Source organism: Tachysurus fulvidraco, chromosome 20 (genome assembly GCF_022655615.1).
Source record: "Tachysurus fulvidraco isolate hzauxx_2018 chromosome 20, HZAU_PFXX_2.0, whole genome shotgun sequence".
NCBI lineage: Eukaryota > Metazoa > Chordata > Actinopteri > Siluriformes > Bagridae > Tachysurus > Tachysurus fulvidraco.
The window spans coordinates 22096179-22102988 of record NC_062537.1 but is presented as its reverse complement, the minus strand read 5'-3'; the positions used below and the strand labels follow the sequence as shown (position 1 = coordinate 22102988).

Sequence of the window (6810 nt, the reverse complement as noted above, 5' to 3'; positions counted from 1 at the left end):
CCTCAAACTATGGTCACACAAATTAGATCATTTAACCACCATCACTAACACCACAACCTCAACCACCATCTCCACCATCTCAATCACTAACACCACCATCACTAACACCACCACCTCAACCACCATCTCAAATCACTAACACCACCATCACTAACACCACCATCACTAACACCACCACCTCAACCACCATCACAATCACTAACACCACCATCACTAACACCACCATCACTAACACCACCACCTCAACCACCATCACAATCACTAACACCACCATCATTAACACCACCATCACTAACACCACCATCACTAACACCACCATCACTAACACCACCATCACTAACACCACCACCTCAACCACCATCACAATCACTAACACCACCACCATCATAACCACCACCATCACCACCAATACCACCATCACTAACACATCACACCACCACCCTCTTCATCAATTGAGTTAAATTGAATGATGATCATCAGCAGCCGCCTGTGAGGAAGAGTGAGGTTCTTCATCTCCTCAGAATAAAGTCACAGAGCCATTTAATGTGACGAAGATGTTCTCAGATCTCCAGTCTGTATTCTGCTGATTTTCTCCCTGTGAGCTACAGAGAAGCAGCGTCTCTAATCGTATCATCTGCAGGAAGATCATTCTACAGCTCCAGAGCACTTCAGCAGGTGGTGTCTGACATCTGAGGCAGTCAGGTGGAGCTCAGACTCATCTGGATTTATTCTTCAGTAAGCAGATGGTGAGGAGTGCTGAAGATCTCAGTACAGTCTGATGAAGCAGGTGAAGAGGAGAAGGAGAAAAACACTGCTGCATCAAATCCTACACAAGCGCTCTCTCTCCTCTCACTCTCTCTCTCCTCTCACTCTCTCTCTCTCCTCTCAATCTCTCCTCTCACTCTCTCTCTCCTCTCACTCTCTCTCTCTCCTCTCACTCTGTCTTTCCTCTCACTCGGTCTCTCCTCTCACTCGGTCTCTCCTCCCACTCGGTCTCTCCTCCCACTCGGTCTCTCCTCTCTTTCTCTGTGTCCCGTCTCTCTCCCTCCCCCCCCTCCCCCTCCCCCCATAGCTCTGTTTATAAAACACTTTACATCACAAACACAATGACTTTTTTCTTTAAACCATCACAAGCTTTAGTTTTCAGTACAAAACAAACATTTATTATTTAGGTCATGAACACAACTCTGTTCTCTTTAGTGAACTAAATTTACAGCGAGGTTGATCACAAATGTCCTTTGTGGATCCTCACATGGTGGTGATAATCAGCAAGGAGGAGGAGGAGGACAGTGAAGAGGAGGACGAGATGATCACCGCTTGGCCTTCTTCTCCTTCAGAAGTTTCTTGCTCTCCTCCCGTCTGCGCTTGTTGACGGGGTTCCGAGGGTCGTAGATCTCGAATGTGTCTTCATCCTGCATGTTGGCGTCCTTCACCTTCTTGGTTTGTTCATCAAACTGCAACACGTGAGACATCCTACAGAAGAAGGAAGAAAACACAAAACCATAAGAAATTACACACACAGGCTTCCACACACTCCATCTTTCCTTTCTTCCACCTTCCTTTTGCCCATCCATCCTTACATACTTCCTTCCTACCTTCATTTTCAAGACCCTTCTTTCCCTTCCTTGTATCCTTCTGTCTTTCCTCACACATTCCATCCTCACACCCCTTCCTTCCTTTTTTCTCCTTTCACTCCTTACTCCTTCATTCATTTCTACTCTCTCTCTCTATTCCCCATCACCACCTTCCTTTCATCATCATAACTTCCTCTAACTATTCCCGTCCTCCTTCCCCATCTTTTCTATTCCTTCCATCCAGATCTTTCAGTTCCCTCACTGTTCCTTGTTGGTGTCAATAAGGAGCTGAAGGTCAGGAACTCAGCAAGGCTTCAGAGATTAGGATGAGGTTTTTTTTCTCAGAACGCAAGGTTCATGATATCTGCTGCTCTCACAGTGAGAGACGGAAATATCAAATAAAAAATAAACATCTGATCCACGTGAGAAGACCTTCATCTCTAACCCTAACCTGTAGGAACCTGCAGCTCCGAGACTGTGGAGTCCGAGGAGTTTGCAGTGAAAAGAACAGAAGGTAAAAATCTTCTGCTCTGGGTTTGGGTCTGTGGACTGGAGCCTCAGTCAGACAGCAGACTCTCATCTGTCTTTCATTTCCCACAAAAGCTCACTCTTTATTCACAGGTCTGGCGTTCCACAGTCGAGAGGACAATACACGAGCCACTGAAAAAATGCAGAGCTTTACATTTTTGCAACCGAGCACCAACGCAGAGAAAGCCACTGTTGCTTAACAGGGCCTCATGTGGAGGAAAATAACCAGGAAAAAAAAAACACGACACAACAGCCAAAAAGCAGACAAAGACCAGACGCAGACACACACACACACACACACACACACACACACACACACACACACACACACACACACACACACACACACACACACACACACACACACACACACACACACCAGGGAAAGCAGCTCAGGGACGTGAGCAGTCGAACCCAGTCGAGCCAAATCGTCTCTGCAGACACATCTGTCACAAATTTCATCAACGTAGAGAACTTTTTAAACATGATTAACTTCATCTATCACTGAGTGCGTCACATCCAACAAGCATCCTGACAGACACAAGGTTACACACACCACCGACACGTCTGTCTAATCTCAAACCGCTCCACACTTTTTCACCACAAAACAGCTGGATTTCAACTGACAATCGTTTAGTTTCTAAAGTAAAAAAAAAAGGGTCTGGAATCAGGAGCGTTCGTGTTGGGAATGTGGGAACGCTGAAACTCGGTGAAATACAAATGTTTTAATGACAATTTAGTATCAGGAGTTTGTAAAGATGTCGTTCAGCAACATCAGACTCGTTCTGTGGGGTTTCCTGTTTAAAACAAACACACAAAGCTCTCGTGAATGCGCTTAGAGTTTCAACGTGTGAAAAAACCCCAGTGCAACTGCGTCTCTGCTAATCAGCTGATGAACTACAATAACACGTCAGACTAAAAACTGTGTGTTAAACAGAGCGACTCTGCAGGACGTTGTAATGATGACGCTTACTGTGATTTTATAAACAGCTGCTTTAATGCATCAAATCTGAAAGCTGCAGCTAAACGTTCCTACAACCGTCCTCATATAGGGGAGAGAGAGGGAGAGAGAGAGAGAGAGAGAGAGAGAGAGAGAAATCCACCACACAACAACCACGTCTAGAAGAATATGTGTGTGTGTGTGTGTGTGTGTGTGTGTGTGTGTGTGTGTGTGTGGGTGTCATCTACAATACCCTGGCTGTTCAGCACTCCTGCAGTGTGAGACGGGCAGCTCTGATAAATTGTCTAGCAGTCTCACCGCTGACAGCTTCCTGTCTCAGAATTATTGAGTGCAAAGGATAAAGGGTCCCACTAGTCACAAGGCTTTTACCAGGGAGAGAGAGAGAGAGAGAGAGAGAGAGAGAGAGAGAGAGAGAGAGAGAGAGAGAGACAAAGGGGAGAGAGACAAAGGGGAGAGAGAAAGAGAGAGAGAAAGAGAGACAGAGAGAGAGAGAGAGAGAGAGAGAGACAAAGGGGGAGAGAGACAAAGGGGAGAGAGAAAGAGAGACAGAGAGAGAGATAGAGAGAGAAAAACAGAGAGAGAGAGAGATAGAGAGAGAGAGAGGGAGAGAGAGAGAAGGAGAGAGAGAGAGACACATACACACAACCAACACAGATACGAGCAGAGATCAACCACACCACACACCACACACACACACACCAGAGACACAGAATAGGAGAGGAGAGAGAAGAGCACACACACACACACACAGAGACAGAGAGGAGAGACAGAGAGAGAGAGAGACACAACACAATATGAGATACCAACAGAGAAGAGAGGACACCACCACACACAGAGACCGAGAGAGAGACACACAAGAAGACGAGATGAGAGAACACACACCACACCACCACATAGACACACAGAGAGAGAGAGACAACCACACACACAACAGAGATGACAGAGAGAGAGAGAGACACATAACAGAGAGATGAGAAACACACACACCATAGACACATAGAGTATAGAGAGAGAGAGAGAGAGATAGATGAGATGAGATATAGAGAGAGATGATAGAGCATAGAGACAAAACATCACAGAGAGACAGAGAGAGAGAACAGAGAGAGTCAGAGCACACACACAGCACACAGCACATCAGAGAAGTAACAAGGAGAGATGAGAGACGAAAACACACAACACACATAAGACATAGAGAGAGACAACACAGGAGACAGAGAGAAGAGATAGAACCACACATCAACAACACATAGAGAACAATAATGACAAGGAGAGAACAACCAGAGACAGGAGAGAGAGAAGACAACAACCACACCACACACACGAGACAGAGATAGAAGGACACAAGCAGAGACAGAGAGGACAGAAACAACAACAAACACGAGAGACCGATAGAGAGAGACTGTATCTCATCTCTGTATCAGTGATTATTTTGACACAATGTGACACACCAGGATGTTCCACACTGTCTAGGTCTAAATAGACTTTTCTTTTACTTTACCATCATCATCATCATCATCACCTTGTTTACACTGGGTCTGGCAGTGTCACTAGCACTAACACTAACAGTAACACTAACACTAACAGTAACTGTAACACTAACACTAACACTAACACTAACACTAACACTAACAGTAACACTAACACTAACACTAACACTAACACTAACAGTAACACTAACACTAACAGTAACACTAACACTAACAGTAACTGTAACACTAACACTAACAGTAACACTAACACTAACACTAACACTAACAGTAACACTAACAGTAACACTAACACTAACAGTAACACTAACACTAACAGTAACTGTAACACTAACACTAACAGTAACACTAACACTAACACTAACACTAACAGTAACACTAACAGTAACACTAACACTAACAGTAACACTAACACTAACAGTAACACTAACACTAACAGTAACACTAACACTAACACTAACAGTAACAGTAACAGTAACAGTAACACTAACAGTAACACTAACACTAACACTAACACTAACACTAACACTAACACTAACACTAACAGTAACTGTAACACTAACACTAACACTAACACTAACAGTAACAGTAACACTAACAGTAACACTAACAGTAACACTAACACTAACACTAACAGTAACACTAACAGTAACACTAACACTAACACTAACAGTAACTGTAACACTAACACTAACACTAACACTAACAGTAACTGTAACACTAACAGTAACTGTAACACTAACAGTAACACTAACAGTAACACTAACACTAACAGTAACACTAACACTAACACTAACAGTAACACTAACAGTAACACTAACAGTAACACTAACAGTAACACTAACACTAACACTAACACTAACACTAACAGTAACACTAACACTAACAGTAACACTAACACTAACACTAACAGTAGCACTAACAGTAACACTAACAGTAACAGTAACACTAACAGTAACACTAACAGTAACAGTAACACTAACAGTAACAGTAGCACTAACACTAACAGTAACACTAACACTAACACTAACAGTAACACTAACAGTAACACTAACAGTAACACTAACACTAACACTAACACTAACAGTAACACTAACAGTAACACTAACAGTAACACTAACACTAACAGTAGCACTAACAGTAACACTAACAGTAACAGTAACACTAACAGTAACACTAACAGTAGCACTAACACTAACAGTAACAGTAGCACTAACACTAACAGTAACACTAACACTAACACTAACACTAACAGTAGCACTAACAGTAACACTAACAGTAACAGTAACACTAACACTAACACTAACACTAACAGTAACACTAACAGTAACACTAACAGTAACACTAACACTAACAGTAACACTAACAGTAACACTAACAGTAACACTAACACTAACAGTAGCACTAACAGTAACAGTAACAGTAACAGTAACAGTAACACTAACAGTAACACTAACACTAACACTAACACTAACAGTAACACTAACAGTAACACTAACAGTAACACTAACAGTAACACTAACAGTAACAGTAACACTAACAGTAACAGTAACACTAACAGTAACAGTAACACTAACAGTAACACTAACAGTAACAGTAACACTAACAGTAACACTAACACTAACACTAACACTAACACTAACACTAACACTAACAGTAACACTAACACTAACAGTAACACTAACTACACTAACACTAACACTAAACAGTAACACTAACAGTAACACTAACATAACACTAACAGTAGCACAAACCGTAAACACTAACACTAACCTAAACACTAAACAGTAACACTAACACTAACCTAACACTAACACCAGCAGCCACTGCAGTGTCGTCTCTAAACCTGAGCTTCATGAGACACGCCATAATGATATTAGTGATGTTGCTCCAGGAGAGCCTTTCTCTATATACAACTCTCTCTCTCTCTCCTCTCTCTCCTCTCTCTCTCTCTCTCTCTCTCCTCTCTCTCTCTCTCTCTCTCCTCTCTCTGAACAGAACACAGAGGTGTGTGTAACTAACACTACACAACCCTCATACACAAGTGTAGAATAATATTAATCAGTTCATTTACACACAGCAAGACTAAGGCTTTAGGGGGGACTTTGTGCTGGACTCCAAAAAAGGTCCAAGGTCTTCTGATGGTCTATAAGAATAATAATAAGTTTACAGCACCCTCACAACTCAAGGACACGGTGAACAGGAAAGAGGGAAAGAAAAGAAAAACACCAAGTGAATGATTTGCCAGCCTGCTTCCTGT

At 42.5% G+C, this 6810-nt stretch overlaps 1 long non-coding RNA gene across 2 annotated transcripts; it reads right to left on the bottom strand.

The window, feature by feature from the left end:
• Positions 1–1140: 1140 nt before the first annotated feature.
• Positions 1141–6750, bottom strand: LOC125139701. Of its 2 annotated transcripts, none has more exons than XR_007138746.1 (2): positions 6726–6750; positions 1141–1473 (listed from the first exon to the last, which is right to left on the bottom strand). It is a non-coding gene; the product is annotated as an uncharacterized LOC125139701 (long non-coding RNA). The 2 variants fall into 2 exon arrangements; XR_007138745.1 differs by lacking the exon at positions 6726–6750 and adding an exon at positions 3296–3475.
• Positions 6751–6810: the final 60 nt, after the last annotated feature.